The sequence below is a fragment of the Pogona vitticeps genome, chromosome 2, assembly GCF_051106095.1.
Source record: "Pogona vitticeps strain Pit_001003342236 chromosome 2, PviZW2.1, whole genome shotgun sequence".
NCBI lineage: Eukaryota > Metazoa > Chordata > Lepidosauria > Squamata > Agamidae > Pogona > Pogona vitticeps.
In genome coordinates this window covers 69,739,393-69,751,995 of record NC_135784.1, presented here as the reverse complement: position 1 = coordinate 69,751,995, position 12,603 = coordinate 69,739,393, and the positions used below count along the sequence as shown (strand labels likewise).

The window sequence follows — 12,603 nt, the reverse complement described above, 5'->3', positions numbered from 1 at the left end:
CATTTTATTCTGTGCACTGACCATTCACCACTGCAATGGTTAAAGACAATGAAAACCCACAATAGTAAACTTATGAGGTGGGCTTTAAATCTGCAAGACTATGACTTTGAAGTGAAGGTGGTCAGAGGGTCAGTGAACTGTGTTGCTGACGCCTTGTCAAGAAGACCTGAAGAATGAAGACGGCGAAAGAAACATGGACTATGTATATATTTTGATGACAAAAAGTCAAATGTGTCTGTTTATTAAACATGTTGGTTTGTATAAATAAAGGTAACTTGATGTATTGTTAATGGTAAATGTTTAAATGCCTAATAGAGTGCAAGTATAAGTAAGTATGGTATTGTATGTTAATATATGACTGTTTTTGTTTGTTTTGGGTCCAGGTTGTTTTTTGGTGAAAAGCACCTTAGCTTTCCCCCTACAAAACAACTTATAAAGAGGGGAGGTGTTACATACAGCACTGATGTTACCTGTCTGTCATGGGTTTGGAGGGAAAGTTCCATCCTATGGGGAGTGGAAGGCGGGACATCAGGAGGAGGGGCTGTACTGTATATATATGTGGAGCTTGTGTGAAGCTGAAAGAAGAAGCTGGGGGAAGAGCTGAGACAAGAAGCTTGAGTGGGAGTCTGTGTGTCAGACAGGGTACTACTGTGTGTCAGTCAGTACCAACCTGATAGGTTCAGGTGTCTGTATGGTTAGCCAGAACTGATAGGTTCAGGGTCTGTGCTTCAAGTTACGTGTTCTGTGTGAACCAAACTGTGTGTATGTATGAGTGAGACTAAGCCACGTTACTGTATCTTATTCCCTTGATCATTTTATTTTCCCTGTGTGTTATTTAAATAAACCTTATTCCTTTATTTGTTAAAAATCCATCCCTGGTCTGTGTGACTTCATATAGGGAATGGTTGGTGGCAGCTTAGTGAAACTGTGGTAGATCCCAGTAGGTCTGGGGTTTGTCACAGGCAACACCTGGCTTTCCTGATATTGTTGGAATGTCTTTTCCATAAGTCCTCACTAGCAAAGCCAATGATGAATGATGAAGGGAACTGCTGCCCAACAGCATTGGAGAGGGATGCAAACCACTGCAATATCAAAATGGGACTTCTAAAGAATGCCTGGCCTTAGAGCAGTGATTCCCAGCCTTAGGTTCCCAGATGTTCTTGGACTAAAACTCCCAGAAGCCTTTACCACTAGATGTGCTGGCCAGGATTTCTGGGTGTTGTGGTCCAAGAACATCTGGGGACCCACTATATCTAGAATGTGTTATCCTGGTGTACCTGGTTTCCAATGGGTACACCATTGTTCAATTAATGAACAAAGAAACATCTGACAAAGTTTGATATTAACCTAGCAACAAACTTTGTTGCAGCAACACTGAAGGCATTCTGTATAGTTTTAATTTTTAGCAAAATAAATGCCACCAGGTCTTTCTTTCCTCACTCAGAAATGAACATGTCTTGTGCATTCGCTGAAGCCTTTGTGCTGCAAGGTCAGAAGACCTACAGTTGTAAGATCAAATCCACGCTACGGAGTGAGCCCCCGTCGCTTGTCCCAGCTCCCACCAACCTAGCAGTTCGAAAGCATGCAAAATGCAAAAATACAAGTAGATAAATAGGTACCCCTCGGTGGGAAGGTAAACGGCACTCTGTGTCTACAATCCTCCATGGCCATTTAACCATGGAGGATTGTCTGCAGACAAACGGCTAGCTCTATGGGTTGGAAACGGAGATGAGCACCATCACCTAGAGTTTTACACAACTGGACAAAATTGTCAAGGGGAACCTTTACCTAACCTTTTACTGTGCATTTCTGATTCGCCTGATTGTTAAGAATGCTGTAAAGATTCACTGTGCACACAGAATTTCCCTGTATGCGCTCTTACAGATTTCAGCTTTAGTGGGGAGAAAACATATCTCTCCCCTTTGCACTCATGGAAGTATTCCTTCAGCTAAAGTGAAACAAAGCTTGCCCCATACAGGAACGTTGTGTGTTTTCTGAAGCATTTCAAATAACTCGCCTGCACTGGTTACCTGCTGCATCCAAGATCAGACTCAAGGTTTTGATGATAAAGCCTTTCACGGTTTGGGACTATGTTAGTTGTCACAGCATCTTTTCTCAAGGTTATCCGTCTGTCCGTTCTTTAGGTCCTCCCAGGCCATGATTCTCCAGTTTGCCACTTCAAGGGAGGGCAGAAAATCATCCATTAGAAGTAGGGCCTTCCTTGCTGTGGCACCAACTCTTTGGAATCAATCACTGCTGGAGTTTTGCCTGGCTCCCTCCCTCCCAACATTCAAAAGCCTCTTGAAAACACTACTTTATACAGAAGCCTTTTTTGGCAATACTGCTTACTGTGTTCCTCTGCCGCTATGTTTGTTTAGAAGCCCTTTGCCACATTTTATTACGCAATTTTGCCTTTGGTGTTATTGTTTGTCTTGTTCTATGTTGTTTTTGCTTGATTTACTTTCATTTTGTTTTAGCAGACTGTAAACTGCCCAAATTAGTGCACTGCTCTGGGGGGTGGGCAATATATTTAAGAATAAATAAAGAAAATAAACTCTTTATCAATGGAAACTATTTTAGGTGATTCACTCCTTAACAAAAGGTGTTTGGAACAAAACTGCATGTGGTGTGTCATTTTGCAACAAAAAATCTGTTACACTTTTTATTAACACAAAAACTTTCCCCCTTGAAATAGAGTAATTCAAAGCACACCTATGCAGTTGTCTTTATCTTTGGTATATTGGTATTGAGCTAGAACACATACCATAAAAAGGACCATGTCCATTAATATTATTTTGCTTTCTCAGATGTGTGCATACAGTATGTGTGATCAAGAATGTGTATATTGATCTGATTATGGAACATAATATGAGCCATCTTTATGCACTTCCACATTTATTATGCTAAGAGATTTTCACTCACAGCTGTGGTATTCATTCACATGAAGCTGACACGCAATTTCCTAAATATTTATTAACAAAACATTTCTCTGAGAATGGAATAAGCACACTGAAGAGATCAAAAAAGCCTAGTAACATGCATTGTCATTAGTAACTGAACGGTGCTCTTCAGATGCAAATTATTGCAAACTGCTGCTTGCCTCAACTGTTTTAGATAAATGTAGAGTGATGAGACTGTACATAAGTTGTATGTTTCAGATATACAGATTCCAGAAACATGAATGATTGCAATGTTCATTCAAAAGCCTCTAATGTGTCAGTGTTCCTGCTTTACTTGCCATTACCACAGACTAAGCATTTCACCACTAATCTTGAAATTAAAGTACCGGTACTTTCAACTGATATACCTGTAATAATTTATCATATATCTTTTTCTAGAAAAGTCTCAAGACATCTTACAATTTTAAACATGTGTACACATAATATATTCTGAGAAAGGTGGATTGAAGACTTCTGAAGAGAACATTACTTCTTTCAGAATACATTCATTGGAAACAGAAAGACTGCAAGCAAAACCTTTTTTGTCCCGGCAAACATAATGAGTTACAACATCAAAAACAATACCTTTCATCTCTGTTCTGTATTCAGCCACTAGTATTTAAAAGGGGCTACCGGTATTTATCAACCTATTTTGCAGCAACAGTAGTGTAAAATGTTTTCATTCAGAAAAATGGAAAGGCAAGCTCAACACCAACCAGCTACACTAATCCAGTCTTGAAGTACTACTTCCAACTTTTTGAGTACTTAAAATAGCTTCAGGTGAATACTCATTCATTCATTTTTCCAACTCCATTTCTGTTGTATACTTCTGCGCACAATGTGTCCTTGGTTTCCTGGTAATTATTTCACTGATGGCATCATTATAGTCCATAATCAGAGTTGAAAGCATGTTAGTGTCTGCTGTTGAATCAGATTTTCATGTTTAATAAATCAGATTTCAAAAGAATCCCATGCTTAAGTAACTAAAACTGCAAGCTTATTTGCAAACTCCACCAGTGAGAGGAACTCCTATTGTGACAATAGCCTTTAAAGATTTTCCTCTTCTAACTACAGACTACCTACAATGTCTGTTTCTGCTCAGACAGTAGCAGGCACAGGCAAGCAGGCCAGTGGCTTCTAAGGAGTTGTTAAGAAGACTACATTGATGTAATTCATGACATGAAAGGAACAAAGGATTCAAACTGAATAAACAATGAGATTTTTTGTTTGCTTGCTTGCTTGCTTCAGTTTTACAAACTCCCAGACAGTCCCTTATAAAAGGTAGGTATCTGCTTGATGAACAGCATATATAAAATGCCATGCTGTCCCTGCTGCCTTAAGGCATCAGGATGTGTTTGTGTTCTCGCTTTCTCCATGGATTAAATGACACATTGCTATAGGAGCAGAAATGCACTGGCTAAATGGGTATACCTCAGCACTTGATTATTCTTGTGCATAACTTGTATTTGTCAAAAAGAAGCTACTATTAGGACAAAATATGGAGAGAGAGAAAATGGCTAGACAAACAAGTGGGTCCCAGGTCAAATAAAGCCTGCAGTATAACTGAAGGCAAAATTGTTGAAACTGAGGCTGTCCTATTTTTGGCATATCATGAGAAGGCAGGACTCTCTGGAAAAGACCACAATGCTGAGAAAGGGGGATGGCAGCAGGAAAAGAGGAAGTCAAAATGTGAAATGGACTGATAGCTAAAGGAAACCATTGGCTTGAGTCTACAATAGCTGATCAGACAGAATGTTCTGGAGATCACTCATTCATGGGGTTGCCATAAATCAGAGTGACTTTGTGGCACATAATGACTGGTCCATTATTGGTGCAATTCAGACTTCTCACTTATTTTTAGCCTTGTTATGTTTACATACTCCTTCAAACAAGATTTTCATTAATGATAGGCAACTTTTATGCACAAGATGCACCAGAACCATCTTCATGCAGCACTGGTTCAAGATCTTTAGCTAGATTAAATCAGCACATCTCCATGATATTCAATATTAACCTATTACATTATCTATTTGCATGCAGGTGGAAAAATGATGAAAAAAGATGTATATTTGATCATACTCTTATGTATTAAAGAATATTTAGCTTAAAATAAGAAGACATTTCTTATGAAATTGAAAATATACATACAGATATCCTATATGAAACTTTTCAGAAAATTCAGTTGCATCTCAATTTGCTAATTCTGATAGAATGAATAAAAAGAGCTTTCATTTTCTGACATTTATATAAATCACATTAGTTTGTCACATAGCTATTTTAAGTCTCTACCTAATTGCACAGAACTATACAGCTTTCAGTGTGCACATGCATTTTACACAATATTTTATGTCTACAATGCTATATACATATTTAATTTGCTGCCTCAAGGAAAAAAACAGATTATAAAACCATTAAGATGCTACAGTTAATCTGCATTTTCAAAGTAGAATAAAAATGTGAAACAAATTACAACTCAGACCACTGGGATTTCAGGCTACAAGCAGAGAGGGGGTAATAAAACTAGCTTTTCCAGGATCACATCTCCCCTCAACCTCTGCTCAGAATACAAGCCACCTTCACTTACTCCCATCAAAATGGCTTTTAGTCAAGATACAAAATGCACTAACTGGACCTATTGTCCTAGAGTTGAAACAAATTGCCCTTTATTGTAATCTCCCATAATCTTCCACCCAGAGACATTTCGGTAGTGTGGGCGGCATATAATTTAAATAAATAAATAAATAAATAAATAAATAAATAAATAAATAAATAAATAAATAAATAAATAAATAAATAGCTAGCTAGCTAGCTAGCTAGCTAGCTAGCTAGCACTACTGGAAGTTCCCTGCCAAACATAATCCTGTTACTCTCTGCTTTGTTTGCAGGTTAAGTGTAAGTAACTGCCTATCCCACTCAATGGTGTCCTCTATATTATGGTATAATGATGGCATCGCCTGTCATTTGTAAGTGTGTGCATGAGAAGAAAGGTCAACCCTGGTTTGATATGAATGGCCACAAATATCACATCAGTAAGAGGAAGATCTGCTTGACCCACCATGTGTTTATCAATGAGATTCTAAATCTCCACACACATTTTCACCCAGCCCAAAGAAGCATGTTATTGCAATCTATTAGGCTGATCCATTGCTCAAAACTAGCTATAAGTAGCTCACTATCTTGCTTTGTATCATTACATTTACTCACCTTTCAATTAATGAGCAGACTGGAGTAATAACGATGGGAATGTATTCACGAAGGCTTTCACGGCCGGGATCTAATGGTTGTTGTGGGTTTTTCGGTCTCTTTGGCCATGTTCTGAAGGTTGTTCTTTCTAACATTTCACCAGTCTCTGTGGCCGGCATCTTCAGAGGAGAGCAAACTGTTTGCTGTCCTCTGAAGATGCCAGCTACAGAGACCGGCGAAACGTTAGGAAGAACAACCTTCAGAACACGGCCAAAGAGCCCGAAAAACCCACAACAACCAACGATGGGAATGCTTTCCATCACAACCAACTTATACATTATAGGCAGATAGTCATTTGAAGCTGTAGTCCATTAGCATTCCAGAGACATAATACTGACAGATTTGAATGGCTAAGCAATTAGATGTGCAAACACAATCTGTTCCTGCCTCCTGATGACCAATCACAAAATAAAACAAGCTGGTTTGAAAAGAGCCCTGAGAACCTCCTGCTGTGACAATCAGACCTTTTAGGTATGGTCCACTTCTGCATGCTTGATTATCTGTGCTGTTCTCCAACCAGTTTAGAACTGGCAGTATCATTAGAGTAGCACTGCAGTTATCAGTGCAAATGTGCCATGAATATCCTAGGGCCCTAGTCTGAGGCTGTAAATGCCCAGCAAGTCAGGAGATAGGTCAGCAGGGGATGGCCAAAGACAGTTCAAGTCTGTATACAGAGCAGATGTAAGAAGAGTTCAGAAAGCAAGCCAAAGAACAGTCAAAGTCAGAGTCAGTCCCTGTATACTACTACCATACTCGGCTTACAATTTGAATTGGAAGTAGTCAGAGGTAAAGTAAGTAATCAGTCTGGGTCAAAACAACAGGAAAGAGAAAAAGAGTGCTAAACACCAGGAATAATTTTCAGCAAGTGGTCTCGAGTTTGCTGCATATCTATCCAACTGTCATAGGGGCCACTCCCTTTCACAACTGAAGCTATTCAGTTGCTCACTACAGCTTAGATGTGCTTGACAGAAACAAAAAATTCACCTCAGCTGGACCCTGCTGTGGTATGTGACACTGTCGTGCAGCTGTAGTATGAGATACTGGGAACCCCAATTCCCAGAAGCTTTCATCACTTGCTGTGCTGGTCAGGATTTCTGGGAGATGCAGTCCAAAAAAATCTGGGGACCCAAGTTTGAGAACCACTGCTCTAGAGTTAGGGTATGTAGATCTTTCCTCTTCACATGCTCCTCCCTATCTGGAGTGGAGGTGTCCTCTCTGGAGGGCCCAGGTTCCCTCCTGTACCTCTGGGAAGGAGCTCCCACGCCTCCTTCATGCCTCCAGCAGACTCCTTTCAAGAGAATCCCTCCAACTGGCGAGAAGCCTCCTAGCTAAGGCATGTCCTCCTGCCCTTCGTTCTCCAAGGAAGAACTTCTGCTGGGCAAAATATGATCCACAGCACACAGCCCTTAGAGCTGGCAGAAATGAATTTCCAGGATTAATGCAAGAGAAGAGGCTGTGGCAGACTCTTCCACTAGACAAATAACTGCAGAAGTAATACTATAGGTCAGTGATGGCAAACCTTTTTGAGCCTGAGTGCCCAAACTGCAAAAAAATATAAAAAATAAAAAAAATAAAAAAGCTTGCATCTGTTAAGAAATACTAGTCAATGTTTTTTATAATTTTGAGTGAGGGTGCCTGTTCTATAATGATGATGATGATGATGATGATGATGATGATGATGATGATGATGATGAAAGGTACAAAAACTTCCCACAGTTCCTGCAGCCAGAAATGGATGGTGACATATGACTGAAAGAGAGGGTTTGTCACTTACTCCTTCCCTCTCAGCAACCTGTTTTTTCTTGAAACCACAGCTGGGAAGCTTCCGGATCCTGCCTTGCCTTGCCTCGCCATCCCCACCAGCTCATGAAGAGAAGGTACCAGTCCATGGCCCAAGACCAGCTGCCCACTTGCCCACCCAGTCCCCGTAGTTCGAATTTCCCACATGGCCTACTAGGCCTCACCCGCCTTGGCCTTTTACTCACAATTTCCCTCACAATTTAATCTATCATATATGGAAAACATAAGCAGAGCATAAGATTACAAATATGCTCTGTATATCTTGTGTCTGAGGAATCAGGTTGTGACCCACTAAAGCTCCACACTGAAATAAATTGGTTAGACCTTCAGGTGCCACAACTGTTTCGATTTTTGCTCTTCAGAGTCTATATTTTCACTGTTTTATTTTCATCCCAATGGATATGACATGTTTTTATATTGCATTAAATGTTTTAATTACTTTTTCAAAATCTAAAACTAAAATGCATAGCCTCTCTCACGTATTTGAAAAGAATTTACCCAAAGAGCAGAATTGTGAACAAAATTTGAACCACAATTTGTTTAGTTTGGTACAGCAATTCTCAAGAAAGAGAAAAAATATATATTTCTGAATAATCACCGACACAGACAAAATGATGGCACAGAAATGACCCCTGAAAATATAATATGTTTGTCTGAAAAAAATCTATTCCTAACAGTTCTATCCAGTTCTACTCCTTACAATCCACCTTCTACATATAAAAATCTTGTCCTACTTTTAAAATCTTACATCTACATATACTGTACATTGAAGGTATTCATGGATAACCTGCCTCTTCCTCACATATTATGTGACTGAGTTTAAAAACTCTTTCACACAGAACAACTGATTCCATTTTTAAAATAGTGCCACTTAAACACACCTTTGGAATCAAGCAATAACTGCAATTGTTGCACACCAATTGTATAATGCAACAGCACAGAAACAAAATATTGTGGGATTTCCTTTATATCTTTGCACTATCATTTTGAATACCCACCAGCCATCCTTATCAAAGAAGCAGGAAGATCATGCAACACATTGTTTCTTTTCACACAGAAAGAAAAGCATATCAACTAAGTTGCAGACATTTAGTTTACTTAGAGTTGTGCATTAATTGGGATTATACTGAAGAGTAAATATTAGTACTATTCGCACAACATTATAATTTCTGTGATTTTATATGAAGCTCCCAAAGAATGTGAATACCATTATCAACTGTAATACATTTCTAGTTTTGTTTTTAAAAATATCTAACAAAAACAATAATTCATTTGTAAATCAAAGGGATGCCATTCTCACGGAAATCACAAGTTAAGCTGCCTAAAGTGGTCTTATAGGCCAGATAGGTGGGGTATAAATAAAATCAATCAATCAATCAATCAATCAATCAATCAATCAATAAACAGAAAAGCTTATACCTGTACAAAATACTGTGAGAATACACACTGATGGCAGGTGCTTTCCTAATTCCCAGATGCACACACATGCCTATGTCTTCCAACACAGCTTCTCTGTTTAAAGATGATGAAATGACTAAAGTTACTCACTTTCTGCCAAAGGGCCACACCTTATCTCGTGTCTAATAATGTAACTGACTTCATTTTCACTGGCAAAAGGAAGGCCAAAAGGCAGTTGGAGAACAAATGTTCAAAGATGAAATTGGAACTCCCAATTTTGAAAAATCCTCATATCTAAACACAGAAAACATTGAAATAAAATGTTCTCCTTTTTAAAACCAATTGCTTATTATGCTTTCTTATTATTGTAATCATATTTTTCAGCATTATTAGATCTCTAACCAAAGAAGTTAAGAACCTACTTTCAAAAGTAGGGTTGAGCTGCTTTACCAGAACTTTTACACGAGTCTCTCTCTGGATTATGCAAAGGAAGCTCTCAAGGAGCAAGTGGTCCATCTCTGCTTTTAGGATAGAGGCCTGCCTTGTCTCAGTCAGGTAACCTTATTCTCACACTAGGACCCCTGTTTACATCTGTAGACAAACCTGGAACTCAAACAGAAACAACACGTCCATTTCCCTTCAGTGTGGAAAGCCTGTGTACATTCCTTTCAAAACGCAGCATTTCTAGTTTCACCGAAGTGACTAGCTAACCACAACCTGCATGACATGTTTTGCTAATGAATATCCATAAACCCATCTTCACAACACACTGATGGGTTCAGAATTTGATGCATGTTACTGAGCTGGTAGATGTAGACCTCCCTGCTCCTCGTGGCACCCCCTCCAGTCTTTCAAAAACGCTACTGAAAGGCTCACAGAATCCTATAAAGTTTGAGTGGAGGAGGGAACAATTGCCCTGACACCATAGGTTCTTAGCTATCTTTTGCATTCAACATAGATAGGAAGGAAGGAAGGAAGGAAGGAAGGAAGGAAGGAAGGAAGGAAGGAAGGAAGGAAGGAAGGAAGGAAGGAAGGAAGGAAGGAAGGAAGGAAGGAAGGAAGGAAGGAAATGTAGAACAAAATCTTCATTTCTCCTGCTTGTTTGTGCAAAACTTGGCTTTTCTAAGCTACAACCTCCATTAAAAACAGGCGAAAGTAAAAATCAGTTGTGAAAATAACTCTTTGATACTAATAACTGTTTGATATTTCTGCACATGGTGAGAACATGCAAGTGAATGACACTGAGTGGCTGAGAGACTGCACATTTCTTGCTATTGTGCAGACTGTCAGAAGCTGTGGGAAGAGTCAGACTCAGTCAGTGTCAGTGTGAGTATTCAGATGGACTTTGTGAGTTTGTTTCTTCTTCAATTTCTGCTAATAAAACCATTTGGCTATTATCAGGTAAAGTGATTTTTTGGTATGAGTATTATCGCAGTGAGTTTCATAACAATATGTTTTAGTTGAGCCTCAGAATGGATCTCTGGATGAATCAGAAATGTTAAATGATGTGGTTTTTGAGGGTGCATTCTGTTCAAAGCAAAATAAAGCTTCTTCCATTATAGCAAGGAACAGCAGTCAATGAGACCCTTCATGAGAAACTTTAAATAAATATTTGATGCAGTTTAGGGTTTTAAATCTTGAATTAAGTCTGGCAGCAACAAAAGATACTTAAAGGGGGTCTATTGTAAAGAAAAGGTTAAGAACCACTGCCCCAAACCATAAGCAGAACCCTCCTATACATGAAAGGTAGAACATGATGAACCCAAAAGAATTTGGGTCTGAAGACTGTGTAGAGTCACGCTAAACCACAGACTAGCATGCTATGAGCTGCCGCTGGGCACATGCTTGATCTCTGGGCAGCATTCCAAAATGTTACAGAAGACATAGCATTTAAAAAGCTGACTACTGTGTGTTTTTCCTTCTCTGCTTGTCTGAACAGCAAGTCCACACTGTAGGAATAAATTGTCCAGTAGCTAATTAACTGTACAGCTAATATATCATGTTCAAATCTTGCAAACATGATGTAAGTTACATTAACTGACAACAGAAGTCATAGTGATCCCACAAGGGAGATGTCGGATTTTTATTTTACAATTCTTCGTACCTTACTTTCTGCTTGCAGAAGTCTTCTGCAGGCATATGTATATCTGTTCTGTCTTTGAACACACATCTGGACAGAGCTGATACATGAGGTCCATGTGTACACCTCATGTATGCATCTAACTCTTCTCCATATGGTCTAGGTTATTTTAGAGGGGAAAAGAGAATAACCAGCCCTGTAGGAGCACAGCCCCTGCAGCGTGATGAGATTATCACTAATCTTGTTGAGAATATTATGGCTATGATCCAGCCTTCCATATAATCCAGGTTTACACACGGAGAGGACAGAAAACCATCCACACTGTCCCCTCCCATGCACTCGTGGTTACATAACAACAGCAAAATGACTAAAGAGCAAGATCTATTCCACTGCCTTTTTTTAAGTACAGTATATGAAGATTACTTAAGGAATCACATGTCAACATTCAACAGATTCTAGTATGTCTTCATACAAAGGTTATATCCATCTTCCTCAGGGGCATCTTAAAAAGCCAAGGTTGGGGTTCTGCTTTCCCCCACTGTTTTTTTAAGCCCCTGCATTCATGTATATCAAAACTGGCCAGAGACAACTTATGGACTGAGCAAGGAAAAGGGAGTAGTAGTAGTACACTTTATTACGGTCAAAGACCCGTAAAACCAAATCAATATAAAATAGATACATATAATTATTGTTTAGAAAAGTAGGGCAGGGTAATAAAATTCCATTAAAACATGATAAAACAACCCCTTCTTTCCAATTAATAACATAATATATCCTTAATATACGTCAGTGTCGCGGGAGAAACCCGAGACGAGCCAAGCATGGATGCCCAAGACTGTCCCTGAGCCAGCGGAGGCGCATGCACCTGTGGCAACAACTGTCAGTGTAAAAACAGCAAATTCAAGTCATGTAAAAAATGTTGCTGCTCCTATTGCCCGGTGGGCTGCTCCAAGTGCACCCAAGGGTGTGTCTGCAAGGGATCCCCCCCTCCACCAAATGCAGCTGCTGCCAGTGAACCACCCCTCTGCTCCCGGAGAATGGACCTGTATATTTGCCTGCAACAGCGTAACTCTCGTGTCTTATATGTTTGTGTGTTTTCTAGCTTGTAGAAGTGCGTTTAAGGAAAAGGGAATATTACATTCA

General features: G+C 39.4%; 1 protein-coding gene and 1 pseudogene across 1 annotated transcript in view; one reads left to right on the top strand and one right to left on the bottom strand.

The window, feature by feature from the left end:
* Positions 1-12,603, bottom strand: part of PHF2 (PHD finger protein 2) — a 138,975-nt gene that overhangs the window by 117,798 nt on the left and 8,574 nt on the right. The window lies entirely within an intron of this gene.
* Positions 12,282-12,476, top strand: LOC110084347 (metallothionein-1-like; annotated as a pseudogene).